This window comes from Manacus candei, unplaced genomic scaffold, assembly GCF_025592945.1.
Source record: "Manacus candei isolate 608988 ecotype Guabito, Panama unplaced genomic scaffold, ASM2559294v1 h1tg000033l, whole genome shotgun sequence".
NCBI lineage: Eukaryota > Metazoa > Chordata > Aves > Passeriformes > Pipridae > Manacus > Manacus candei.
The window spans coordinates 4321548-4328155 of record NW_026138081.1 but is presented as its reverse complement, the minus strand read 5'-3'; the positions used below and the strand labels follow the sequence as shown (position 1 = coordinate 4328155).

Here is a 6608-nt window from a genome sequence, read left to right as displayed (position 1 = left end):
ATACTTCTAAATTTTAGCATGGAAGTCCAGATTGTCAGTGTATCTGCAGAGCTTGAACGTTTTGCATTTCCACAGAGTAATCAGTTACAGCTCCAACTTTCAGCTTTGCCCCAATTTTTTTATTTCTTTTTTTGTGTCTCAAACATAAAAAAACTTCATTCCTGCCTAAGGAATAGGGTTTCTGGTTTTAGTAATTATTGATCAAACTTATGCTGTCCTTTTAGAAAATTCACAGCCTATTTTTAAACTGTTTTCTATATATCAGATACATGATAGTTTTTAGTAAGACATGACAGGAAAGTTACTGACTGTATCTTGAACTTGATTTATTAAGGGAACCGTCCTCTCTAGTAACCTCTGATCCACCCTACATTAAAGTAGCAATTAATAGCTGATCTCTTACATATTCAGCAGAACCAAATGCACATACATATGTTTGTGTGTTCAGTCTACTACTTTCAATCTTTCCATCTATTTACTGAAACTTCTTTTCCTGCTTTATTTATTTGGGCTCCAGAGACACATGATAAATATTTCACAGGCAACTAGATAAGTCAAGTTCACCGAGCTCAGTAATGATGGAGAAAACTGCAAAGCTGCTGCTGCTGCTTCTCTGGTCTATTTTATTTTTAATGGAGTGCAGCTGAAATGCAGCTGGAAAACAGCTGTCAGCTTTAATTTCCCAAATCTGCACTAAAATAACAACTACAGCTTGATCATATGATAATTATCTCTGAATTAGAGCCCTGGGTTTGAGACATTACACACAACTAGAAATTAGCCAAGAGCCTGAGGATGACAATAAACACAAGGCTGGAAAGCCTGGGGTTTTGGACATATTCCTCTTCAATATTTGCGTAGTTCAGTGCATTCTTCCGTGAGGTAAACATCTGAGGAACAACATTATTGCTTTGCTCTTCCTCAGCGCTTTTGAAATACTGTCCTCTACAAATACCAGAACATTTCAATGTGAACTAGGTATGTACATGAAAAGTGATAATCTGAAGCTACAGGGAGCCTTAGGCTTCATTTTGAAAGGCAGTAAAATTCAGTTTCTAGTGGCTGGTTGTTATACCTTTAGAAACTACAGCTTTTTCAAGTAGCTGCCTTCTGTTCATAAGTTAAGATCCCCTCCTTTTCCTGCCTAGTAAACTACCTTGATGCAAAACATAATAAATACGTTTGACACTGAGAAATATAAGGGTTTACTTTAAAATGCTTTTTAAAATAAAGGGGTTTATTAATTTTATGTAATCTTTCTGCTCAGAGATATGCATTTATCAACCAGACTGAGGAGATCAAATGAAGTTTCATATAACCCCCATTTATTCTAGTGAACTGTTTCAGAAGAGATTCATTTGGTCAATACACACAAGCTGACTATTGCAAAAGTGTATCTGCATCTCACTCAAAATTAAGAGAGATCTGTAACTCGCTCTGCGACTTGAACATTTCTTCACACTCTTTGTAACCTTTTCATGTAACTATGTTATCTAGAATTACTTGCTACAACTTTACAACATATAAACACGACTTTAACTACAGAAATTAGAGGCGAGAAAAAAAATACACCAGAGAACTTCCACTCTTTGCTGACCATGAAATCCATTAAGCATCCCCAGCAAGCAATTTCTAAATACTTTATCACAGCAGAAATGATGTGACAATGACAAATTCTACACATTAATATAAATCACCATTTCATAGAAGAAAATTATTTAGAAAAAATATTTTGAGATAAAACACATTTTTGGCAGATTTAAGATCTCAGTAGAATGAATTCCACGTTGATATGCAAAGAAGCAACAAAAGTTTAATGACTTCATAGCAAATGCACAATTGCATTTAGCTATTTATATAAAAGCTCTTTAATAGCATAGTTTTTTTAAAAGGACACCAGTGTCCCATTTTACCTGAGACAAACACAAATCTCAAAGAAAGCATTTTGTTCATGGTCTCTTAGCCTGTAAATAAAAATTCTGAGGGAGAGTTTAAGCTCAAGGACATGAGCTACTACAATTGTCATGTGGCAGTTAGCCCTGATTCAAGAAAGCAACACACTGAGATATCTTTTTTAAACGTCAGAATACTTGAAAGAACACTAATCCTGTATATTTATCCTTTTAAAACAGAGGAAAAAAACCTAATTTAAGAGTTTAGGGGAAGAAAGGGGTTGTTTACAAAAATGTTTCTTTTTAGCATAAGAAACTCAAATATATTTAGAATCTGTTAGTTGCAATGACACTGGCATTAATTTTCAACTTAATTACTTGCCATTGTAAAAACATATTATTTCAAATACCTACACTTAATTTCAATAGTTTCTCTTTAACAGTCATATCCTCTGATGTTACTTCACAGTGTCAAAACAGACTTCTTGATTAAGCATCACACTTGTTCCCACCCGGCATAATATCAGAATTAATAATGCCAGCCTCCAGCCAGCTCTTCTCCAACAGCTGTGCTTCACTTCATTGTTACACAACTCTGAAAATAATTTCAACTTGTCCCTGTGAGAATGACTGTGAATAACTAATTTTCTCTGGCTTCAGTGTCAAAATTTAATGCAGGCATGTCAAGCTATAGTCTGAAACCAGTCACCTTTCCCACAACAATCTCCCAAGTGAAAACTAAAAAAGCAAAATGTAAGTTTAAGAAAGAGAGGTAATTTACACCAGCAGTTTGAACTGACAGTGAAGAACAAAGGCCACAGAAGAAACGTAAAAATACATGGCAAGAGGAATTCTTTTCCAGAATACAAAAAGTGCCTAGAAGCAATCAGTATGTAAAAAGAAGATTATTACCCTAACCCCTTTTGTACATTTTCCAAGAAATACAAAAGTAAAGCCTATTCATAAACATGCACCTGGACTGCAAGACTCTGACAGAAGAAAAACAGGATTCTGTGTGGGGTTTCCCTATGCAGACATTGGATGAAGTTCTTCAATCACTTCATTTATGACCTGGAAATCTCGTGAACAAATAACTCCAGGAAAACTCTGAAATCCACCACAAAATCAGTGTAAGCAAGAGTAAACTGAAAAATGAGATGAGTCACTGAATTTGTTTCCTATGCTTGGACAAAAAAACCCAAAACCCAAGCTGCAAAACCACACCCTACTAAAAGGAGTTTGACACAGGGTAAGAGGAATTTTAACATCTGCCTGAGTTGATGAAGAACACAGCAACTCAGATGACCAAACAAATTCAAAGTGTCTGCTAAGCAGAATAATTAAAACCCCATACTTTTATACAAATTTTTAATGGCTTAAAAGGCTGGAAAATGTCAGAAACTAAGATTATTGACCTGAAGTTCTCCAAGGTGTATGTTTTTATGCTTATGGGATTCAGCGTCTTAGACTGCAACAGCTGAGGTCTGCTGAAACATGTCTCCCATCACTCCCCAATTCTGAACACAGGGCAGTAAGGGAGCTGGAAAGGATGGTCCAAGTACACCAAACCAGCTGCATTCCCTTCGACACCACAGATCCACCACTAAAATTAGCACTCAGAAGAGGAAATGCAGATCTAATCATAAATGTGACCTTTACTTTGCTCTGAGAGGTCCATTCTTTTAGACCCCAGTAAACATTATTGTTCCCTGAGGATTACAAGACAAAGGTAGCAAGCAGTCATAACACATTTTGCATAAAGCAACAACTCTTATACTTAAAGAATACATTTTTGTGTAAGAGACGAACTGTCACTGATGGCTGCACAGGCTGACTGATAGGAGCGTTAGGCCAGCAGAGCAGCCAAAACTCCCCATGAGGGATGTACGTGTTTTAAGAACACTGCAGAGTCCACAGATGACTTTTCTTCACATCAGGACAGGTATCTTTGAAAAACGGGAAGTCGGGAGTTGCCACCTTTGATCTGCCCAGGCTCAGTACTGAGACAAATTTATTCTGGTAGAGTTTAGAATCAAGTGTAGGAAAAGTTAAGCTCTATTCCTTTTCCGTGCATGAACTCTAAGTTTTGATCAAAATGTGGCAATTGTTTCTTCCTTGTAGGAAAACATAAGTGAAGTATATATGAATGCTTTAATAATTCAGTACAACGCAAAACGCAGTCCAAGATATGGTCCTACAAAGTTCCTTTCATGTGAGTAATCTCAAACTAGTTACAGAGGATGAGATTAGTGGGCCTTAACTCATTTATTTGTTTTCATGTTCTCTCTCTCATTTTGCATGTATAAATATAAAACCCAGCAATATTTATTAAGCAGGAAGTTTAAAAGCAAACAGTATAACCATCACCAAAGACAGTAAAACAATGCTGTGGGGAGAGCCTTACCTTACTCTTTCTAAAGGCACAGCTCGTACTTTTTTATCTGGGTCTTTTGACATATTGTCATGATACATATATTTTGTGTAAAAGCAAGACTCAAAAATGTGGACCAAATCTAAACTTCACATCTCTGGAGGGTCTTGATACCTTTGGTGGCAGCTCTTCCATGCCTGATGAACATCATGGGATTCCGCTTCTTATGATCATAAAAATGGCACTTGCCAACATTTACACAGCTGTTTAATTCATGGAACAGATCTTGAAATGTTTTGAACACTATTCTGCAGTTTCCTTGACTTCTGTGTTCTAATTAAATATGTTTTTCTGCAGGCATCCAAAAACATGGTTAAAAGTCACAGCAATTTTCTTAACCACCATGCTCAAGAGCTATTGCTTCCCACTGCACAAGGCCAAGGGCCAGACATGTAGTTCCTTTACAAGTACCCTACAGAAACGTATAAAAACACTCATAAAAATGCATTGTTTATGTGGCAAAGAGATATGAATGAATTAATACTCTACACAGAAACTACCACAATATTATTAAAGTTTATTCAGCCTGCAAGAATTTTATCAAATCTTAAATCATGTTCGCTTCCTTCTTTCCTTCCCACATGCATCAATGGACTCTTGTGTTTTGGTTTGCAAATATTTAAAGTGGTGTGTCAAGTCCTGCTGCAGAAGCCTGATGGTCATGCCATGCTATGAATAACAGACTGAAAGCAGAGAAAACAGTTCCTAAATCAAATTACAACTCTTGGGAATAAACACATTTCCAAATGATGTAATTATAACAATATGTCACACTCTGCTGAAGACCTCATATAACATTAAAATAAAGAATGAGTGGGTAGGAAACATAAGCAAAGGATGACATAATATTGTTCCATGCCAGTTTCTGCCTGTTTTCAATCAGGCCAGATGACAGAAAGTGACTTGGGAGGGGGAAAAAAAAATCTCACTACTAATCAAGGGAATTTCTGTTTAAGTCGGAGGCCTGTGCACCAAGATCACATTTGACCTTGTAATATAAATAAAGTAACCCTAATGAAGTGTGTACAGACCTTGGGAAAGACAAGCCCCCCTGCCTACCCCCTCATACCAAGTCCCAAATAAACACACCAATATGACTTAAGACATGGTTGCAGAAAAGTTTATTATTTTATTTTCACTTCTGTATATATCCCATGCCAGTAAAAACTGCTGCATCACAAGCTCTTAATTTAGACCCTTTTAGAAACAACAGGATCTTGGATGTTGATCCTAAACATGCCAGCACTAAATAAGTCATAAATGAGCTGACAGAAAACACATATCTCAAACTCAGTTAAATGCTCTGTATGCACAAGTGAAACGAGTTGTACCTGGTTCGGTCCTGAATCTTTGGTATGGTAGTAAATCACACTATCAGCCTATAAAGTGAAGACACCTGATTCTATCAAAACTGAATAAACTCCATTGTGGCTTTGCTATAATCCCCTTACGAGAACTGTGTGCATCATTATTTACCCAACTGTTATGTGAGTGGAAACAGGAGACACTCACCTCTGGCAAATATGTGTTCAACTGCTCTTGAGTCAATACAGTTGCACCTCCTTATACCAGCACTGAAGCTTGTCTCTGATGTCAACAGTGATATTACCGAGAGGTAAAGCAGTTCCTGTTTTGTCTGAAAAATTAAATACTTCAAAACACATCAAGTCACTTGCAAATCCTACCCATAAAGGAAAGAGGAAAAATTTTGGAAGTACTACTTCCATAAAACAAGTAACTTCTGGAGCCAGAAATCCTGAAGAGATTCACACCCTCCCCTGCACTCCCCTCCTGCTAGCAGTCTTTTATGACAGCTCTGGAGCCTGTGAAGCCATGGTTCTTCTTTGGAGAACAGTATCCTTATTGGGAGCCCAGAAAAGCTCAGTGCTAAAGACAACTGCCAGGAAAAAAGTAGGCAGCTCTCTGCCTATTTACCAGCATCTTTCCAGGTGCTGAGAGGGATCAGCAGGAGTGAAAGAAAATGACTGCTGACTAGAAAAGGAAGAGGAAAAGGTAGGGAAAGTGATGACAAATCAACAAAGCACATTTCCTCTGCCAGACCTCCTTACACAAACAGCTATTCACACAGACCTCTTCTCTCAAACTCCCTCATCTCTATCACTCTTAGCCTCATTTAAAAATCCTTTTTCTTTAACACACCTGAAGTTTCTCCCAAATCTGGCCATTCTCATACACAAAAAGAAAAAAAAAAATCAAAACCCAAGCCTAAGAAAACCATAAAAGCCATTCCACCACATGCCATTAACTACTGACCTACTACAATC

The 6608-nt window shown here is 37.2% G+C and overlaps 1 protein-coding gene across 11 annotated transcripts in view; it reads right to left on the bottom strand.

Moving 5' to 3' along the window:
• RAD51B (RAD51 paralog B) overlaps positions 1-6608 on the bottom strand; it is a 409186-nt gene that overhangs the window by 316126 nt on the left and 86452 nt on the right. The gene's annotated exons all lie outside the window — the stretch shown is intronic.